The sequence below is a fragment of the Stenella coeruleoalba genome (genome assembly GCF_951394435.1).
Source record: "Stenella coeruleoalba genome assembly, chromosome: X".
Lineage (NCBI taxonomy): Eukaryota > Metazoa > Chordata > Mammalia > Artiodactyla > Delphinidae > Stenella > Stenella coeruleoalba.
In genome coordinates this window covers 5,565,203-5,587,079 of record NC_137152.1, presented here as the reverse complement: position 1 = coordinate 5,587,079, position 21,877 = coordinate 5,565,203, and the positions used below count along the sequence as shown (strand labels likewise).

The 21,877-nt window shown below is 44.2% G+C and overlaps 1 protein-coding gene across 6 annotated transcripts in view; it reads right to left on the bottom strand.

Annotated features, from left to right (window-relative positions):
- LOC307180268 (uncharacterized protein) overlaps positions 1-21,877 on the bottom strand; it is a 524,184-nt gene that overhangs the window by 388,520 nt on the left and 113,787 nt on the right. For 4 of the 6 annotated variants that reach the window (XM_079910429.1, XM_079910422.1, XM_079910428.1 and 1 more), the window contains exon 3: positions 2,651-2,750. The exons of the other annotated variants lie outside the window; for them this stretch is intronic. The gene's annotated coding sequence lies outside the window, so the exon portion shown is untranslated. The remainder of the gene's footprint in view (positions 1-2,650; positions 2,751-21,877) is intronic. 6 annotated transcript variants of the gene reach the window in all.

Here is a 21,877-nt window from a genome sequence, read left to right as displayed (position 1 = left end):
TACACACACACACACACACACACACACACACACACACGAAGTACCTTCCTTCCCTCCCTCCAAATGAAGGCAACAAATCAGTTTCTCTGGGAAAATCAGATTCATCAATTCTGGGCTATAGAAACATTTTCTGTTTCCCCAGTTTAGAAATTCTTAGAGATGTTCATGTAGTCATGTGAACCTTGAACCTTCAAGAATGAATTACAATATGCTCTACTTCCCATACTTATGTGACTTCCTCTCCAAAACACATTACTTTTACTAGATGTTCCCTCATACTGAGCAGCTGCTATGCTGTGACATTGAATCAACTTGGCTTTTATTGACCAAATAACTTCATATGTGTGAAAACAGGTACCACTTCAAGGGTTGTCAGATTTAGCAAATAAAAATACAAGATATCACATTAAATTTAAGATTCAGATAAACAGCAGTTAATTGTTTAGAGTATGTGTAACTCATGCCCAAATGAAAAAACGGTTCGTCTGAAGTTCAGATTTATCTGGGTGTCCTGCGTTTCACCTGGCAGTCCTGAACACTACAGAAGGAAAAGAGGACAGAGCTGTGACATTTACTGGGGATGATGGAAACCTAAAATGCTTTGAGTCGGTGTTGGTAGACTCCCACATATGGACAATATTCTAAAAACTGAAACTACCTATCCTCAGCCCCAAACTTTCATGCCACTCTGTCCCTCGGGTACATGTTACTTTAAAACATCATCTTGACAAGTTTTTTCTTTTTATTTACTCCCTCATTGAAATGATAAGGAATCAACCATAAAGGGAACTTACTGGCTAACAGTAAACTCTGTAGGTAAAAAGTTTTTTCACTGCAAAATCGCACTTCAGAGGGGCACGAAATAGCCGTAAAGGCCAAAGAAATTATTCGTGGGCTGTTCTGAGAGGTACATGATGGCGTTACACTTGAGTCATGATTAACGTTTTCTCAGAGTTTTCTTTTTTTCACAGCGACTAACACATCATTATTCCTCTTAAGTAATGAAAAGCTGGGAACCTTGCCAAAAGTTACCTTAACAGATGCTATTTTATCATTTCAGTGAATTCCATCATTTTTCACATCTTGGTAATTATATTTCAGAGGCAGAATTCATGCTGAGTATGGTGGGCTGCTGCTACAAAACTAGACCCCAGAAATAAATTAACCAGATAGCTCCAGCAAGCCTGGGGACGCAGGGGGCCCCGGCCCGCCTCACCTGCGGCGTGGTTTTCGGGAATCCACTGTTTCCTATTTTGTGCTTCATTTCAACTCACCTTTTCACACTTGCTCCAAATTGAATTAACTGTGGGGAACCATGAAACTCTTGGTTTCCTTTTGAGAAGCTTAACTCATTGCAAATATTCTGGAGTTTGGAGAAAAAAGAACTACAGGTTCTATCTCATTAGGTACTCATGCTTGAATTAAACCTCGATAACATTCCCAAAGGACGCCAAGAGCACAGAAGGGCAGACTTATTTTTAAATGTTTGCTGAGGATGGTAATAGTTCATATTTGTCTACTCTGACTTCAAATCACTTCAGACCTGAATCCAACTGGCCTGAATCTATAATAATGCCTTCACTAATATTCATTTGTTTCTTTGACATACCCGCAAATTCACAAAAGGAAACTCTCGGCTTTCCAGAGGTCAGTGTTTCTCAGACCAAATGGATGACCTGTCCTGATAGCAGGGGATTCACAGAACATGCAAACTCAGTGCCAAACCAGCCTAGACACTAAGAGTAATGCTACTGATACTAGTCGGTGAGGAGGTAGCCATGGCTCAGGCAGATGTTCAGAGCTGCTCACCACTGCACTTAGGACTAGGAGGAAAGGAACATCTGCTCTCACACTTGTGAGACCTGGGGGGACAGTCACTTTTCATCCTGAGTGTCATTCATAACCAAGGACGGTCATTCCTGTTCTAAGGCACTGGGAGGTCATCTAGGCGAGGTCACCCTGGTAGAAGTTTGCTTTTCCACTGCTTTCAACATCAAATATCAACACCGTGGGGACAGACTCGCTGGCAGACGGCAAGGGATCCTTGTGCATGGAGGGAACTGAAGCTCTTTAAGGAAAAAAGAAAAAAGAAACAAACGTCCAGCTGACAGGGTTGTATGGGCTGGAAAGCTGGCTGGGTGTTCATTCCCTTGCTTCATTTGTTCTGGAAATTCGTAGGATGCTTTCATTAGCTGTCCTTTCAATCTGGCTCCAGAGCCAGTTTAAGAGAATCCTCATCTGAGAAGACACTCCTAAGTGTGGGACATAAGAGAGACACAGGACCTGAAAACGATCAAGAATCCTCCTTCCTTTCTCTACGATTACGATAAAAGTGGGATGTAGAGGTGTACTGACCTGCTGCTGAAAGCAAAGAGAAGAATTTCTTCTAGAACAGGCAGTTAAAGAGAAAAATCTACCATCATCTTTAAATTAGAAAATGTCAAATGTGAGAATGGGGTAGGGGTCATAAGAGCAGCAATTAACAAACGCTTTCTAAAACTGTTGAGGAAGGAAGAGGCACTCCTCTGCCTCCGCCCACAAGACTGTGAACCTGCTACATTTGCAAAGTGGAGCTGTTCGATCCTTGAGAAGCAGGAAGAAGTTATTCACGCTAATAAACGGGCAATCTCTGAAGTGTTTTTCACGATACCTTCCTGTACGTCCAGAGGCTAAAAGGTTTTCTCTCCTCTCCCCTCCTTTCATTTGTTTTTTCTCTTCTAAGTCTGAAGTCCAAAAGTTTACAGCCTGTTCTGAAAGACAGTTGGTTGCTTTGCATTAGGATTAATTTGGCTGTGTTGACTAAATATTCAGCTGCCAGCTGGATGCCTTACATGGTTTGAAATAAAATCCGTACAAGTTATGGAAATGTTGAAAACTAAAATGAGCAAGGCTGTTTTGGCCAGAACATATTGTTTCCAAATTAGATTTTATGTGTAAAAATGTAAAATTTAGTTATAAAAACTGTATGAAAATAGACTTCTATGAGTTATAGGTATATATATATATATTATATATATACACACATTATATATATGTTTCTATCTATTGTGGCAGCTATAAATATAGAAGCAGTACATAATCAACAGTGAATTATGTATCACTCATCCTTTCTAGGAATCAATATTTTCTTTAAAAAATTATTTCAACGGGCCAATATCTGATTTATGTTTATTTTATTTCAAGTTTTTCGTTCTTCTCAGGTTTATAAATTTGGATCTTAAAAACATTTATAGTTCTGGCAAACAATTTTATGGAGTTTATGTATAAAAATACATGGAGACCATTTTAAAATCCATAATCCCTGATTCTGGGATGAAAGTGTGCCAGTCGTTTCAACCCAATGGTTTACTGTGACAAAAAGTACTAAAGGGAATCAGCAAGCGAGACTGGTGGGGAAATAACTGCAGCATAAGGAACAGCCTTTACTTCATAACCTGCAGAGCAGTCTGTATCTCGTAACTTATGTTGAAGAAGTCACACGATCACCAGTTTCTCAATACTCATTCCTGAGATCATCAGGAAACCTAGAAACAGATCACCCCTTGGCAATCTTTTAAAATAATAATTTGGGATGCAGTATCACCAATCATTCCCTTTTGACTCTAAATCAAACGTGGTTAATTGTAGAGAAGCTACGGTTGACGTTGCACATGTAAATGCAATATTTGCTTTTTCGTCACAACCCCCAACTCTCCTAACCCAGGAGGACGAATTGTGTGCAGGGACCTGTCGCTTGAGGTCTTCCCGGTAGTGACAGGGGCTGTGCAGAAGGCTGCTCGCATGTCGGTCATCGAGTAGAGTCGCTCTCCACGTCCGATCACCCTTCTCTGCCCTGCCTAGTGAAGCCTGGAGCTGGGCCCTTCAAACACTCTTCCTGACGCACATGCACAATGTCAGGCTTGTCAGTAGACAGTGCAGGAGGGACCCTGCAGGGGGAAGGGGCTTCTTCCTCTCCAGGTTCTAATGACTCCCCTCCCTTGTTGCTCCTATGACCAGGTTTCCAGGGGTCTGCATGGGCCACCGAGCGGTGGTCACCCTGCAGCAACTTCTGTTCCTCACTAGCTTCAACCCGCTAATTTGGACCAGTCCTCTTCCCGGGCAAAGCAAAACTTATCCACAGTGGGCTGCAACCACACCCTCTCCAATGAGTCTGAATCCCATCCACGGGGAGGAGCTCCTTCCCAAATTTATTCCCTCCCGCCTTCAACACTCTTCCTTGGGCCCTATCGTATTCTTTAGATAGATTCTCTTCTGCCTTTTCTTCATAGTTGCCTTCATTAGTTGTCAAAATAATTGTTTACTTTTCCCTCTGCCAATTACTGCTGTGGTATTTGTCTCCTGTCTGGAGTGTGATGGGTAACGTTCCCCAAACCCCCTTCCTGGCACCAGGTAAAGGTCCACCCTACAAGAAGTAAGCATATTTTAAAAAATCTTTTCCCGGGGTTCCCTGGTGGCGCGGTGGTTGAGAGTCCGCCTGCCGATGCAGGGTACGCAGGTTCGTGCCCCGGTCCGGGAAGATCCCACGTGCCGCGGAGCGTCTGAGCCCGTGAGCCGTGGCCGCTGAGCCTGCGCGTCCGGAGCCTGTATTCCGCAACGGGAGAGGCCACAACAGTGAGAGGCCCGCGTACCGCAAAAAAAAATAAAATATATATATATATATATATATATATATATATATATATATATATATTTTTTTTTTTTTTCCCAAGTGCAACTCAAAAAGTATGAGCACTCCCACAAACACTTTCCCTAAAATAAACTAGTCCCTTCACAGAGTCTCCCAAACAACTCCAACAACATGCCGGCTTCTGGGGAGATGAAGAGGGTTACGTTACACAGAAATTTCTTCTTTTGACGTCTTGATAGTGATATCTTCAGACTGACCTCGATGGCTGGAGTGACCTGCGTCAAGACTGCCTCCCCTTAAACACAGCTTCTCAAAACTCCTTACCACTTATCCACATTTCGTGTCTCATATTCAGCTTGTATATCTTATTTCAGCAAAACCGAAGTTAGGTTTGGAAGTGACCCTGGGCAGTTCCTGAGGGAACCTCAGTTTCTGCTGCCATGAAAGCCTTCCTTCACTTTGATTTGGACGAGTATGTTTACTTTCCATTACTGTGCTACCCTTTTCCAACAACTGTATCCCTTATTTAAATCCTTGTGCTTTCCAAAGACACAAAGAGGTATTCTGCATCGTTACATCTCTAAGGTATTTCCATAACATAGTTTTAAAAAATGTATTCCTCAGCATTTCATGCTATGCTATTTTTTTCCCCTGCCGAAAGGTTCCTATCTTTGAAAAATGGCACGTTTTCCCCCAAATCATAAACTACGAGCTAGCATTATGGTCCACAAAGATAAATTAGGTCTCACCGTGGGGCTATCTCCTCGCCCTCCTTTCTACAAAACAAGTTCATGTTGAATGACGACTATTTCCCAGGGGCTGTGAGGGGCACAGCATCAGAACAGAAAGGTCTCCGTGCTGAGAGCCTAACCTGCCTCGTCAATAAACAAGTCCACAAACGAATCCACCACCTGAAGGAAGCAGGTCGACATGGGCTTGAACGTCTCAGCAGGGCTGGAATGTGCAGAGTCTTGCAGAAGTGCCAAAGGAAGTCATCACAGGCTTGACAGAGAGAGAGGCTTTTGTCCAATTGTTTTTAAGGATTTTGCTTTGGCTGCTTGTGGAACATGAATCGTAGACAAGCGGGAGAGAATCATGGGGCCATCTAGGAAGTTACCACTAGGTCCAGGGAAGAGATGATGTACATTTGGACCAGATTCAGTAGAGATGACGAAAATGGACCCGCTGGGATACACTCGAGAGACCAAGCACGGGGACTTGGGGGTTGAAGCAAAGGAATGAAAGGGTGACTCGGAGGTGTTTGGCTTAAGAAACTGGGCGGATAGTGGTATCATTTATTAAGATCTGGAAAACTGAGTAGATACTTCTAGGCAAAATTAAATGATCAGTTTGGGATCTATCTAAGCAGAAATGTCAAAACAAAACAAAAACAAACAAAAAACCCCCAACCAGCTGGGTACAGTTCTGTAGCTCGTAGGAGAACTCTACGCTAACAGGATACGTGTAGGTGCTATGAACCTGTAACTGGCATCTGACGCGAGGAGAATGGATGAGACCGCTTGCAATGAGAGAGCAGAAACGAAGAGAAGGACCTGGGAAGCAGAGAGCCACGCATAAAGCGGGAAGGAGGAAGGTGTGGCTACAGAATGAATCCCTTTCACATTGTGAATGTCCTCCTCAGCTCAGTGGGGATTCCCCTCATCCTGTACACGTCCTGGGCATTTGGCTGCATTTTAGATTTGCCCAGGCACTTTGAAATAACGCTGATGCCTGGGTCCCATCCCCAGCTACTTCTCGTAATTCGTCCACCCAGGTGGTTCCAATGTTCAACTCAGGTTGAGAACCACTGCTGGCAGCTATGGACTCAGACGATCCTGGCTAGTTAGATGAATGCCACTGCTATCTGGCTGAAGGTGTATCAATAGCTTCGTTATTTTCCAATATATCCGTGTCATTAAAGCGTCCCCTCATCTCTCCATCAAAATGTCAAAAAGTTTTATTAGGGGATGAATTTCGTTTAAGTATTCCATGTTCTGATCTAGAAAGGCAACCTTTTTTCACTCAGATTTAAAAATAGTGCTAATTTGAAATGGTGAGTATGGTCCTATATAGGTAGCTGGAGGATGCTACCAGAATCCAAGTGGTGGACACTACTCCCAACTACAGCACTTAAGAAAGATTTCCTGAGGATAATGACGCCTGAGCTACCATAATGGTACCTGAGCCTGATGAAAATGGACGAGAAGGGAATCCCAGACACAGGGAAAATGCAGGGAGACGTCAAAGAGCATGGCCTAAGAGAACTGCAACCTAGTTTCAGCTGGAATGTGAGGGACATGGAGAATGGCAGGACAGGGAATGGATCACTGCACACCACGTCTGCATGGCGGCCAGCCTGCACTTTATTCTTCAGGTGATGGAACCAATACAAGGGTTTTCACGGGGCAATGATAAGACCTATTTCTGTTTGGGACAGATGACAAATCATGAGTGGGACACGGGTTTAAGGCGGTCAAAAGTATATTCAGCGACACCAGTTAGTATAATTAATTGCGTCTTGCAGATGAGAAATGACAAGGGCTTGAACTAAAGCAGTGGCAGAAGGAACCTGAGGCAGATGCAGATCTGGAATAAACGACTGCGTACGGAGGACAGAGACAAAGAGGAAAACTGTACTTCCTAACGAGGCACAGAAGGGACAGGGTGCTTTCCAGTTAGGGAATTGGAGAATTCAGTTGGATGCCTGTAACACATCCAAGTAAATGTGTCCATCAGAAACGGGACCTATGCACTCGTTTCCTAGGGCTGCTGCAAAAAACTATCACAAACTCAGTGGCTTAACACAACTCAAATTTATTACCTTGCAGTTGTGAAGGTTAAAAGTCCAAAATGGGCTGCACCAGGCCAAAACCAAGATGTCTGCAAGGATGCATTTCCTCCTGGAGACACAGGGGAGAATGCACTCTTTAGCCTCTTCCAGCATCCAGAGGCTGCCCACATTCCTTGGCTAATGGCCCCTTCCTCCACATTCAAAGCCAGCCACGGCTGGTCAAGGGCTTCTCATATTGCATCACTGTCTGCCTCGTCCACTTTAAGGATCCCTGTGATTACACTGGATCCGCGTGGATGATCTATTTTGTGTCGGCACACAGGCAGCCTTAATTCCATCTGCAACTTTAATTCCTCTTTGCCACGTAAAGCAACAAGTTCACAGATCCCAGGAGTTAGAATGCAGACATCTTTGGCGGGTAGGGTCACTGTCCTTCTACAGTCTGAAATATGGGGTAGCTGTGAGGGGTTGGACATCCAACTTGACACTCCCCAGCACAGAGCCCAGAACAAGAAGCTGAGATTTCCCAGCAGGTTGAGGAGGAGAAGTGTCCGGGGATGAACGTTCAGGGTGGAGAAGGGAGAGGTGGCCATGAAGTAAGTAAGAACAAGCAGCTGGAGGAGAAGATGGAAGCAGGTGAGAGCAGCAGCAGTAACATATGGGTGAGGGAAAAGGTGTGAGTAATGGTTTTGAGCTGGATACAAATCTGTGCCTGGAAACTCTTGACATGTCGAAATAGCCCCGGAGGTAATGGCTTTAATTCTGAACCACAGCAAAGACACATAAAACATTCCTATTTGTTTTATACATTCATTGTATAAAACAGAGCAAACATATATACATCACTTCACATTTCTCTTCATGTCTGAATCACAACAAAAATCCTGTACCCATAAATGGAGTGTCTGACTGAGGAGAGCTATTCCAAGTAAGAATTTTCCATGGATTTGTTATGGCTGAATGTAGTGAAGTTGAAATAAAAGAATCTTCTTTGTGGTTCCTTTTAGATTAATGCGGTCCATTCCGGTGAAATGGCTGTATCTAGCAATGAATAATCAACCCTTCTTAACTCTAACAAAAACTTCATCGTGTAAGGAACATGTTAGTTGTAGTAGGGGTTAGCAAGTCTTTGGACAGTAATTTTTTCTTGTTGTTCTGTAAGTTTGTTCTTATCCCCTTTCATTAAGTCATTAAAACATCCAGGTAATTTGGTAACACTCTTTTAAGATGCGGTACGCACGTGCGCGCACGCATACACACACACACACACACATACACACACACACACACACACACACACAGAGTTGATTCAAGGCGCATGGAATGAAAAGACAAAGATGAGGAAGACTAATGGGATTAAATTAGGTATCTAGGGCTTCCCTGGTGGCGCAGTGGTTGAGAGTCTGCCTGTCGATGCAGGGGACATGGGTTCGTGCCCCGGTCCGTGAGGATCCCACGTGCCGCGGAGCGGCTGGGCCCGTGAGCCATGGCCGCTGAGCCTGCGCATCCGGAGCCTGTGCTCTGCAACGGGAGAGGCCACAGCAGTGAGAGGCCCGCGTACCGCAAAAAAAAAAAAAAAAAAAAAAAGTACCTTGTTAGGATTTTTAAACTATTTTTTTAGATAACACAAATATTAGACAAAAATATACAAATTATATATACATGAATATAGGCAAATTATATATATACACCTAGAAAGAGGGAGAGGGAGAAAGACAGAGAGAGAGGGCAAGTCTTCTGAAGCATGTGCTGTGATAGGCTGCTGCCAAGCTGGCCTCCCTGGTGCTAAAGATCTGTATCCCCTCCCGTTCAGTGTGGGCGGGAGCTTACTTCTAAGCACAGAACATCCAGGACCGCAGAATCCACTGATGACACTACGTGAGACTCCATCTTAGCAGACTGTCTGCTTAGAGTCCTGAAGAGAAGCCCATACCAGCCTGGAAGCAGCAAACGGCCCCGTCGTGAACTGCAAACAGAGAAAGGCACGTGCCTGAGAACTGTGGGCAGGCTTGAGGCTGTGAAAGTGGCCTCCAGCCAAGAGCCAGTAAAAAGTCAGGGCCTCGTGCGTTCAGCCCCAAGGACGTGGCTTCTGCCAACACCCTAAGTGCTCCTGGAGGTAGACTCTTCCCCATTCGGGCCTCCAGGTGAGCACACAGCCCAGACGACACCTCGGCTGCAGTTCCGGGAGACAGGAGAACACCCAGCTAAGCCACATCTGGGCTCCTGTGTCACAGAGATGGTGGGATGACAGACGCGTGTTATTGTGAACCAGCGCATCTGCGACAACTTGCGAGGCAGTAGAGAAAACTCATAAGAGGCACTTTTAGAATTAAGCTCCATTCCATTTTTGTTATGAAGAAAACACCACATTTGCTAAAATAGTTATTTAAAATTAACTATGTTTTCCCTCTGATTTGTATGAATGGAAATTGGATAAATACTTTTTCTCTAAATTGTAAGTCTCAGTTTGAAGATGGGAAATTGTGCAGACTTTAAACAGCTGCCCTCATATCTAGCAAGGCAGTCTTGATAATTACATCTGTGGACCTAGAATCTCAGTGTAGCTGACCTATCCATGACCTTGAATTTTGGTAGTTTAATTTCTTAAACAGACAGCAATTATTAATTATATGTTATTGGATTACTGAATTTTTAATTTTTTACTGATTAATGGTTTTCATAAAGGTAGATACAATCTAAAGGGGTGTGTGTGTGTGTGTGTGTGTGTGTGTGTGTGTGTGTGTATATATATATATATATATAAAACTATGAGATTATTTTCATCCAACATCAACCTTTTTCTAGTTTTTATTCAATGATTTATTTACCATCGTATACAAACACACGAGGAAGACTTGGTAGGCATAAGATAAGAAGAAGGAAGGCACTTTATCATTGTAGACTCTTTTCATTTTATTTATTTTTTGAAGTTTATTTATGTATTTATTTTTGGCTGCATTGGGTCTTCGTGGCTGCGCGCGGGCTTTCTCTAGTTGTGGTGAGCGGGGGCTACTCTTCATTGCAGTGCATGGGCTTCTCACTGCAGTGGCTTCTCTTGTTGCAGAGCACAGGCTCTAGGTGCATGGGCTTCAGTAGTTGTGGCACACAGGCTCAGTAGTTGTGGCTCACAGGCTTAGCTGCTCCGCGACATGTGGGATCTTCCCAGACCAAGGATCTGGGAACCCGTGTCCCCTGCATTGGCAGGCGGATTCTTAACCACTGTGCCACCAGGGAAGTCCACTGCAGACTCTTTTCTTATGCAGATATTGAATTCATTCTTCATTAACCCTTCTTTTCTTGATTCTACACAGAACCTACCAAAACTGCTCTCTTTCTACAACTCAGCTACACGTTGGAGAAGAGAAGTAGTTTATCCTCTCGGGTAGAATCTGAAGGGTCACATAAGGTCCTCTAGTCAAATGGAGTGAGCTGTAATATCATCTGATCCCGAAACTGAATGTCTCAAACACACTTGCTCGCTGTTAACCGCTGGTGCATCAACCACAAAGCTCTGCTGTGCTTTCACAACTGTGCTAAGACCTGTGGGAGATGTAGATGTGCCTCTCCTTGGCTGTACCTGGTTCAGAGGAGAGCCAGCATCCTGACCCATGAACTCACCTCTGTGATGTGGGTTAGGGGTTCCTAAAAGTGCCCCAGACCACAAATTTCTCATCACCACCCAGTCTCAGTGCCAACATTTTCACAGGTAACTTACTGAACTTATTTAGTAAGGAGCCAAACTAAAATGGAACTGACCTATTTGAGAGAAAATATATGAATTCATTATCAGATGCTGACTTTAGGATAAATCGATTTTCTAGGGTAGGTGCTCCCCAGTTAAACTGATCACTAGTTAAAGCCAGGATAACATCAGAGAGACAGTATTTTATTTCTTAAGTAGTGGGTTAAAATGATGACTAATATATGACACACTGTTTTTATTTTTTTGCAGGGATAAATTGATTTTTTAGGGTAGGTGTTCTGCAATTAAACTGATCACTAGTTAAAGCCATGATAATATCACACAGAAAATATTTTATTACGGATATCAGGGATACATTGTGTGTTTTTCTGGGACAAACCTCAGTCACGAATCTAAAGGAAACAGCATAAATATTTTATTGAGCTGCTACTATGTCCAAGGTATTCTTTTAAGTAGTGGGTAGGTGACAATGATGACTAATATATGACACACATACTTTATGTTTTTATTTTTTTGCAGGTATCAGTATCTTATTCTTTTTATTGTTGAGTAGCATTGATTATGGGAATATACTACAATTTGTTTATTCATTCTCCTGTTAGTAGACATTTGGGTTGTTTCCAGTTTGGGGCTATCTTTTGGGGAGCGTACACATTTCCCTTGGACATATACCAAGGAGGAGAAATGCTAGGTCATAGGGTAGGTGTGTGTCTATTAGGAACTTCCAAACAGCTTCCCAGAGTGGTTGTATAAACTTACACTGCCACCAGCAGTGCATGAGACTTCCAGTCGCCCCATATCCTCTCTGACACTTGGTAATGTCAGTCTTTTTAATTTTAAGAATTCTGATGGGTGTGTAGTGGTGTCTTTATCTTTTGGTTGAAGTATAGTTGATTTACTGTGATGCATACAAACACGTAACGAGATAGGGTACCGTGAAGATTTCGATGATGCTATAAATCAGTTAAAAACAAAAGGTCAGGGTAGTCATAGGGTTTGAGCAGGTTTAAGGTGTTACACAGCTGGAAGAAAGTCACCGAAGTGGGAATGTGCTCGGTGTACTTGGAGGACGGGCAGGTTTCTGTGGGGCTGAGACTTCAGTGTCGGGGAGGGAGGATGTGAAATGAGGATAAACGGTGGACTAGTCCTGCCTAGGGAATCTGCATGTCAAGTTATACTTGACATACTTGAATATACTTTATAGGTGTGAGAGGCAATGAGAAGGCTTAGGTCTACGAAGGTAACTCTCTTGACGTATTCGGGATGGATCAGAGTGGGAGAGACCAGAGGCAGAGACAGCTGTCGGAAAGTGAAAGAGAGGCTGTTAAGTCTGAGCAGGGAGGCGGGGAACTAGAAGCGGATCCTACGAGTCCCTGAGAGATCAAATCGGCAGAATTTCGCTACTGAAAGACATAAGCAGCAAGGGGGAGGAGAGTGGAGAGAGTTCTGAGGTTTTGAGAAGAGCCAGCGGCAAAGTAACCAATTCAAACTGGAAAAAGAAAGAGTCGAGCTGTGGGGAGACACTGACCAGCCGGCTGGCCACTTTAAGACTCACAGAGCCTAGGGAGCAGAGTGGAGAAGAGGCAGGTTTGAAACAGACACCAGCCGCCCAGATGCAAGCGGTCATGGGAGAGACACACCTTTTTAATTTACAGGAGACCTAGCTTTGATCTGACCAAGCCCCGACTCTTAGAGTTTACCTTGTCCAACTTGACAGTTAGATAAAGGGGGTTGTGCCAACATGGTATGTCACTGACTTCTTGTTTAAATATCATGTGTAAGGATTTTACTAGCTCATAACCAAATGGGCTCTTAGATGAAGCTAACAATGCTTCAAAACCACAGGGCAAGAGTGAGGAAGGACATTGGCAAGAGATGATCAGCGTGACATAGCCGTATAAATCACCTTGCAGTGGACCAGCAGATATAAACGTCATCCAGTGTGACAATACATGAGGCTGACTTGGCTGACATGCTAGCTTGGTGAATCTCCATGTACACTCTTTTTTTTTTTTTTTTTTTCATGTACACTCTTTTACGATGAGGTTCTAAATTATTTTTGTTGGCTTTACCCACAGTTAAAACTTGCGTCATGGAGTATCATTTGTACTTGTTTACCCAATATTTTCTCCTCCTTAACACAATCAACAATAAACCATTCCCCTTAACGTTATGCTATTGCTTTACATGTTTTATTTGTAATTTTTATTTATGCTTATTCCTTCAATGCTACATTGTAAAAAATTAATGTGTTTTTGCCTCTTCAAGCTTAACTATAAATTAATTGTTATGCACCAAAGACATTTCACCCGTCATGAAAAACATAAGACAAACTGGCAGTCTGTTCTGTTCTCTATATGTGTATTGGCCTTCTCTGAAGTAAATGCATTTGAAAAGATAATGCATGTGTCTAGCACTGTGACTGGCCAATGTGCAACTGACAAAGAGTTCTACTCTTCCCTTGCCTCCCAGGTCTCTTACTTCTAACTCTTGGAGGGGGTGTTATGTTTCACACAGTTCAAAGACAGTTCTGGTCCTAGCCAGGCTGCCACGTAGTTGTTGGAGCTTGAAAGAGCGTTTACGTTCTCTGGTCTCAAAGTCTTCACGTACAGATTAAAGTGCACCTCAGCTCCTTGTTCTCTGACTTGTTGTCCAGCCAATCACATGCTTATTTCATGTTCACCTTGTTCCCTCTCCCTTTCTTTGGTCCTCTTCATGAAACAAAATTGACACTCTCTCCTGAAAGACTCTATCTTTAAGCCAAGTCTCTAATGACTTTTATGGAAAGGAATAAAGCCATCCATTGATTTCATTTACCATCATTAAATACCTATTAAATAACAGGCCCAGTTTCAGAAACTGGGAATACAGCAATGAACGAAATAGAGAAAGCTCCACTCCCGTGGAGCTTACATTCCAACGTGGAGAGACAGAAAACAATCACGCAGTTACAGTATAAATACACAGAATATATAACAGGGCAAGTGATAAGGAAAGCTAGCAGGAAAAATGTGCCAGGTTGTGGGGGTAAAGAGTGATAGGGTGGGCGGAATTTACAATAGAGCAGCCAGAGAGAAAAGTCTCTGATAGTGGCAGTAAAGGAGGGAGCAGTGCAAGCACCTGGCGGGGAGACGGTCTAGGTAGAGGAAACCGTAAGCAGAAACACCCCCCAGTGCACAGCGGTGTGCTTGGCCCCACCTCTTTACAACAGGTAAAGAGGCTGAAATGACATCGGAGAGATAGCTGGGCACAAGACCACGTAGCTGACGCTGGTATAGACTTTGGATTTCTTTCCGATAGAGGAGGAAAACAACACAGGGCTTTGTTATGACTGACGCTGAACTATGTGAGTACAATAACATACAGTCTAATATAGAAGAATGGTAATTTATACATTAAACCAACTCACTGTGGCTGAGTAGGAAGACAAGGGTAGAAAAGGGTAGACCAGTTAGACGGCCCTCACAGCCCTCAAGGTGAGTTATGATGCTTGTGTGAACTTGGTTGAGGGTGGTAGGGGCAGAAGTGGTGAAAAGTCGTTGTATTCTGCAAGGAGCTGGAAGACACAGCCTGCGAAGTACGTGAAGGATTTAGATACAGAGTGCAAGAGCAGCAGGGAGCTCAGGAACGGCCCAGCTACCAAGGGGAGCGAGTGGACAGAAGCTGCCCTTTGCTACAAGGGGCAAGGCTGCCGGAGTATCAATAGTCTTTTGTGGGTTCAGAAGCCGGGTGGGTGTGGGGTGATGGAACTCAGAAGTTCTCACACACGGACAGTTTCTCTGTGTAAAGAAATGAAAATATAACTACAAATCCGAATCTTGCTTTCATACAAGCATCGAGGTTATGGGTTTTGAGACGTCCCGGGCAGTCTGACTTAGTTTATACCCGGCGTGCCGGGGAGAAGAGGCAGTTTCTGAACTCCCCTCACTCCAGGTGGCGGAAGACTAGGCACAGAAAAGACACACTGCTCATGATTCATTCAGCAAACGTGGATGGGGCGCCTGCCATGCGCCCGGCACTATCCCATGGCCTTGGGTTACAGCAGTGAACTAACGGACCGTATCCCTGGGTTCAGTGTTGAACTCGACACCGCCTGACAGAACGTGCCCTGTGCTTGGCAGCCTGCCCCTCCAGAGCTTCGGGGAGTAAAGGGCCGCCCGATGCCCCCTTCCCACACTGTGTCCTAAGGGGCTAGGAGAACAAGCAACATTGGGTGCTGTCAGGGGACCCCAGCGGGTTGCTCGTCTGCCTGCCCTCATCCTGGTACCGACCCTACCCCTCCTTTAGCCTGCCTCCCTGTCCCTCCCCACCCCCCTTCTAAAGCTCCCACGGTGCTTTTGCACCAGGTTTCCATGCTCAGCAACCCCTCTTCGTCCTCACATCCTCCCCGGAGATTCTCTTCACCTTCCTTCCTTGGCACAAACCTAGTTTTTGCAGGATGACACAGCTTCACATGCAGCCCTCCTTTTTCTCCCACAGCTTACAGAGGCGGCAAGGCTTGGAGGTGCCCTTCACTTTGCTCTATCCTCTTTCAGCTGAGCAATCTCTCCTCCTTCGTGCTCCCTGTCATGGCCACTCCTCTCCTTACTGAGCCCCGATGCCCACTAGCGTCCTTTCCTAAAGCACAGCTGAACACTCTCGTGTGTTCTGACGTGATGTCGCTCTCCTTGCGCCCCTTGCCTCCGAGCCCTCTGCACATCTCTCCTTCGCTTCCTTTACCAGCTGGAGAAAACTGCTTTCATAGGGCCCTGCGATTAGCTTAGTCCTGTCCTCATAACCCCCTCTCTTAAGGCCAAGTGATTAGGAACCTGAATTCCATCTGCGAAGTTCCTTTGGGCATGTACACAATGCGACAGAATAATGACAGTAACACCTGCGGCAGAACTCACAGGTGCCGTCTAGAAGTCAGCCTGCCACGTCTCCCGATAAAAACTTCCAAGCTGATGGTTTCTTCTTACCAGTGGGAGTGCGACTTAACGGGCCTAACCCTGAAATGGAGAAACTAGCATACGTGTATAGGAAGAGATTGCTGATTGACTGAACTCACTTCCAGACCGTGTTTTCATCTAAACATGGCTGACAAAGCCTGCTAGCAGCTGACAAAACTTCCAGACGGTGCAACAAAGTCAGGCCACAAAGACCAAGAGGAAGTAGCCAGATAAAAGGAATAAGGGGGCAGGGAATGAGAGCAGGAAGAAACTGTGCATCTGTAAAGATTTTATTTTTTAAAACAATAATGAGAAGAGAGCAAGTACCAAACACTTGAGGTCTATGTTTTCGGCTGATCTCAACTCATTGATCTAAGGAGCAAAAGGTCAGACGTTTCAAGGGATCATTACATGGTGTTGAGTTGGATGAATCACACCATTAGTCATGGTGACATGGATGAAGAGGCCCACAATGAGTGATGCTAGGCTCAAAATAATACTCTTTTTTTCACATCTATTTTACATAGACTCAAATGTTTAAAAACAGTGGGGGAAATTAAACAACACTAGGTGGCTGCTGCTTCTATGCTTTTAAAACAACAGTTATTAACCTTCTTTTTTTTTTTTTTTGTGGTATGTGGGCCTCTCACTGTTGTGGCCTCTCACGTTGCGGAGCACAGGCTCCGGACGCGCAGGCCCAGCGGCCATGGTTCACGGGCCCAGCCGCTCTGTGGCATGTGGGATCTTCCCGGACCGGGGCACGAACCCGCGTCCCCTGCATCGGCAGGTGGACTCTCAACCACTGCGCCACCAGGGAAGCCCTATTAAACTATTTTTAAAAAGAAAAATAAGAGGCAGTGTGGTGTATAGAATATTCACTGGAATCTAGAAAAAAATAATTTCTAGTCCCTGTTTTCTCTTTAACTGTCAACATGGCCTTGGACAAGCATTATACTCTCCCTAAAGCATTATCTTCCGCATTTAAAATAACAAATGTGACTTTTCAGCATCTTCGATCACTTTCCCCTTAAAGTGATAGCCAGAGTGTATCCCTGGCGTCATGAAATACTGCAGACACATTCACTAGTTTTCACTATTGTGAAGCACCTTCCAAAGCTCCAGGGATTCCTTTCTGCCCAAAGCTCCAGGTATCGCCCAACCCCATTTGATGGATGTAAACAAACGGCCTGATTCGATCACCCCTTGGCATCACCCACTCACTCTCCTGATCGAAGAAGATTCATTGCTCTTGTCTGACCACAGTCAGCCTTCCACCCGAATGGACCCACACAGACAGCTGACTGAACTATTTTATGGCCTTGATGTCTGTCCCAGGACTGCTGTTTTATATGACCACCATTTAATTGATCAGGCACTCGGCATGATCCCACGGTGTCTGCTTCCCTTAAACCTTTACACACCCAAACGACCTTGCTCTATAACTGAAGGCAAATCTAGGGGGAAGATTCTAATTTGTATGACTTTCTGTTAAAGGGGTGAATACTAACAATTTCCAAGATTTCACTGATTCTTTCTGGGGAATTCAAATATATTTCAATCACCTGTTGTTTTATTAAGTGGAACATGCATCAAAACCCTCCATTCTACTAGTCATTGTCTTCCTAGGCCTAACTCAACATGGAAAAAAAAAAAAAAAAAAATTCCAGGCACAGGATACTGGGAACACAGAGCAAGTTTTTAGCATGTGCACGGCACACAAGACTAAAAATATAGCCTTACTGGGTTACAGAGGGTCTTCACCACATTTTCCATGTAAGCAGAACTTTGTTTTCATTATTTTATTTTTTGGGATTAGTGTTGGTAGAGGGATAATGGCAGAAAATATTTGGCTTGTGGTTAAAAACTTCACATGATAAAATTCCATGTGAAAATGTTTTTTCTCTTTTCTGCACCAGTACTTAAGTGGCTGAGAACTTTTTCTTTTCTGTGTTCCTGGAATGCACATTTTAGACCCTTTGTGTGAGTTTGTGTGTATCTAAAACTACATATACACGGCCATAAATATCTGAAGTGCATACATGAACTACACACATCTGATTGCATACGTACATCTAAATGCACACAATATACATAGATCAGAATATATATTGTAAATATACAGCCTTCTAAACGAAATCACCAAGTAATGTGATAAACTCAACCCACCATGACGGGTATCAGAAGAAAATGAACATATTTAGCAGTTATGAGTTCCTGGTAAGGCTAGTGAGCCTTTCATCTAGAAATATTCACTGAGCATCTATTAAATACCTACTTCCTAAAGTGAGGCAGCTATAGGTGAAGGGATAGAAAAATAAAAGTTCTTTCTGCTTTAGTTCGAATTGTCTCTATACAAAATTATTATACTCTAAAAAGAGTTGCTGAAAACAATTATAGAAAAGCGCTGGGTACACTTCTACAAAATTTTGTTAAAGCTAGTCCACTTGTTACATGAGGAAGAAAAATCCCTCTTTTTTTTTTTTTTTTTTTTTTTTGCGGTACGCGGGCCTCTCACTGTTGTGGCCTCTCCCGTCGCGGAGCACACACTCCGGACGCGCAGGCTCAGCGGCCATGGCTCACGGGCCTAGCCGCTCCGCGGCATGTGGGATCTTCCCGGACCGGGGCACGAACCCGCAATCCCCTGCATCGGCAGGCGGACTCTCAACCACTGCGCCACCATGGAAGCCCGAAAATCCCTCTTTGGGTAAGCCCCTTTCGTCTTGTTGCTTTGGGGCTTTACCCATTCTGGTGTATTCAAAGCAATCTTCCGTAAAAATCTCCTTCAATATTCACCACAGGTTGCTTCCTCTCCATCTGGCTCCTTTCTCTTACCTTCTCCATCAATGTGCTCTGACAGACCTGATTCACCTTGTCCTTGTCCATTTTCCTCACCGCTTGAAGCAAATCTATCATCAGTGCCTACCAATTCTGCCTCTATAGTATCTTGATAATTCGTGGTTTCGCTCTCAGATACACTGTGCCACTTTCTGCCTCTACTATTTGCAGCAATGCCTTTGCCTGTCTCTGCCCCCACAATACTGTACCTACAGCAGTATGGCTGAGTACTCCATCAGGAAACACTGCTCCCTTCTGGCTTCTTTCAGTTACTTTTCTCTTTTGTTGTTACTGCTATTGTCTAACAGCTTTATTGGAGTATGATATAGATACCAAAAAACACATGTATTTAATGTATACAATCGATGAGTTTGCATATGTGGGAACCTACGTATGCATATACTCAGGAAACCATCACCAGTCACTAGAACTCTCTGCTCTCAAAGAGATTACGATTTCCTTTGAAAAATAAGTCATGCTCACTTGAGCACCAACAACACGTTTGAACTGGAAGAATTCCAGAAAGACCAAGCCATGTCTGCGTGCACATCAGCAGTCCTGGCCCCCGTGGGGAGACTGGCTCAGGCCCCCAGGGTGGAGTGACAGCTCATTTCTACCTCCCTGAGCTGGATGCATGGACAAGGGGAGGAGATCACCTATTTTCAGCGCTGGAGTCAGAGGACCCCAAAGCCTCAGCAATTAGCCATTCGACCGAGCTCCTGCAACAGTTCATTTGACCAATGGCTTCTCTGCGAATCCCGTCTCCTCATGGTGACTGGCCTCTGCATTTCCAACTGGGGTGGTTTCTCTATCCCTGTCAGCCTCCAACCTAGTTTAAGACAGTTGTGTCTAGGGTTACCACAGGCTGGATGGCTCAAGCCTGGACATTTTTTTGAGCAGAAGGGTTTATACTCAGGCCTTGCTCTGAAACAAAGGGCAAAATCTAAGACTGTCCTGGACAGGCAGGGTTCTTTGCCCACCTCATCTCTTACCCTATTCTGATCTACCCAAAACCTCTGTTTCTCACAAACAGAAAATGATCAAAACAGGTTTTATCTAATGTAGCTGTGTGGAAAATACTGTCTTGATAAAGAGGCTATGGCAATAAGCTAAGGCTGGCGTCGTTAAGAAAGGTGTCTCGGGCTTCCCTGGTGGCGCAGTGGTTGAGGGTCCGCCTGCCGATGCAGGGGACGCGGGTTCGTGCCCCGGTCCGGGAAGATCCCACATGCCGCGGAGCGGCTGGGCCCGTGAGCCATGGCCGCTGAGCCTGCGCGTCCGGAGCCTGTGCTCCGCAACGGGAGAGGCCACGACAGTGAGAGGCCCACATACCGCAAAAAAAAAAAGAAAAAGAAACAAAGGTGTCTCTTGGAGGGAAGGAGCTTTGGAAGAAAATGCGGAGTAAGCAATGCGCTCTGCTCCTCTAGTCCACGCGAGGGACGGCTTTTGCCTAATGAGTCTTTTTACTCAAGGCACACACATCTGCACCGCATCTGTTCTCTGTGGATCCTGACGAGCTGTGACCCTCACAAAACAGGCTCCAAGGCTCACACTCGCTGTCCAAATTCACACACTCAGCAGACTACATTATGCAGTCCTCCATTGTGGAGGTGAACGCTGAAATGTTTATTGAAGAAACAATGTGAGTACAGACTTGGCTCCAAAGATATCCAGACTGGAGGGAGGGGAGGTATAGCTGAAAGCAGAGCGACCGTGCATGCACGCTTCGAAGCTGAGTGATGGAAAGTTTATTATACGATTATACTATTTTCTTAAGTTTTGTATTGGTCTAAAATCTAAACATTTTTTAAACATGCTTTCTCCCAGCGCTTTATATCTCTCACACCCAAATTCAATCGTGTCTTCACGTCTTGAGTCAGCCGATTTGAACTTGGCTTATTGGTGATTTCCATTTCCGCTTTCCAGCTCCTTCTAAAACATTAACATGCTGTTTAATCATTTCACATTTGCACAGTGATTACCTATCATGGGTTCGTTACTGTCCTAGCACTGTGTCTAGAATAACCAATACAACATGACTCCTGCCCGCCAACAGCTGCGCAGGTGCTCACAGGCATGGAGGTACGCATACAGGTAGGCAGGTGTGACCAGGTGTCAAGTGTGCTTGGCTTGTAGTCCACAACAGGAGCCATGGTGCTTTGTAACTGGGGTGGCGTGGGGTGTGAGAACTCAGCAGACAGCAGGTGACCTCTGAGTAAGGAGATATCTGGTGACACCATTCTAGGCAGATGGAGATTCAGGACCAAGAATCGAGAGATGTCATCCACAACTGGAAACAACTATCAGTGACCACAGTGCTGTTTATTTTGTACACTATATATTGACAGTCATCATTCTACCTATAAAAAGAGGATGAAGAAAACTGAAGAATTATCCTAGGCGCAAGGCCATCATCGTATGACAATTTACAATATCTCAAAACAAAGTTAATTTTAAAGATCTATTTTTCTCCTTTAATTTTTCATTTCACTAATTTTATTAAAGTCCAGCTCCTCCTTTCTTGATATTCACGGCTTACTGCTCTGCATCTCTTGGAGAAAGAGATATTTTGAATTGAAATAACACTGCCTAGTTCTCCGTGAAAATCCCAAGCGAATATTAATTATGAACAGTGACGCCAAGTTTTATTCCCAGATGCTCCATTATTTTCTGACTGCACCCAAACCATGGTGCGCCACAATGTACAAAGTACATTAAACAGACACACGTGCCCTGCTGCAGCTGCTTGGGTATCAGCATTCTGTTATCTTCATGGACAACTGCCATGTCTTCTCATGATAATGGTAACAATCAAGATAACAATTATGCCACTATTCACAGTTACACTAAGAGATAGTATTGTTTCTTGAATACTTAACCCCCTGAAACCAATTTATGTAAGTTATCTGACTTTAGTATCAACACATTATGATCAGAGGAATCATTTAGTCCATTTTACAGAAAAGAAAAATGGGACTCCCTAGAGTTTATATAAG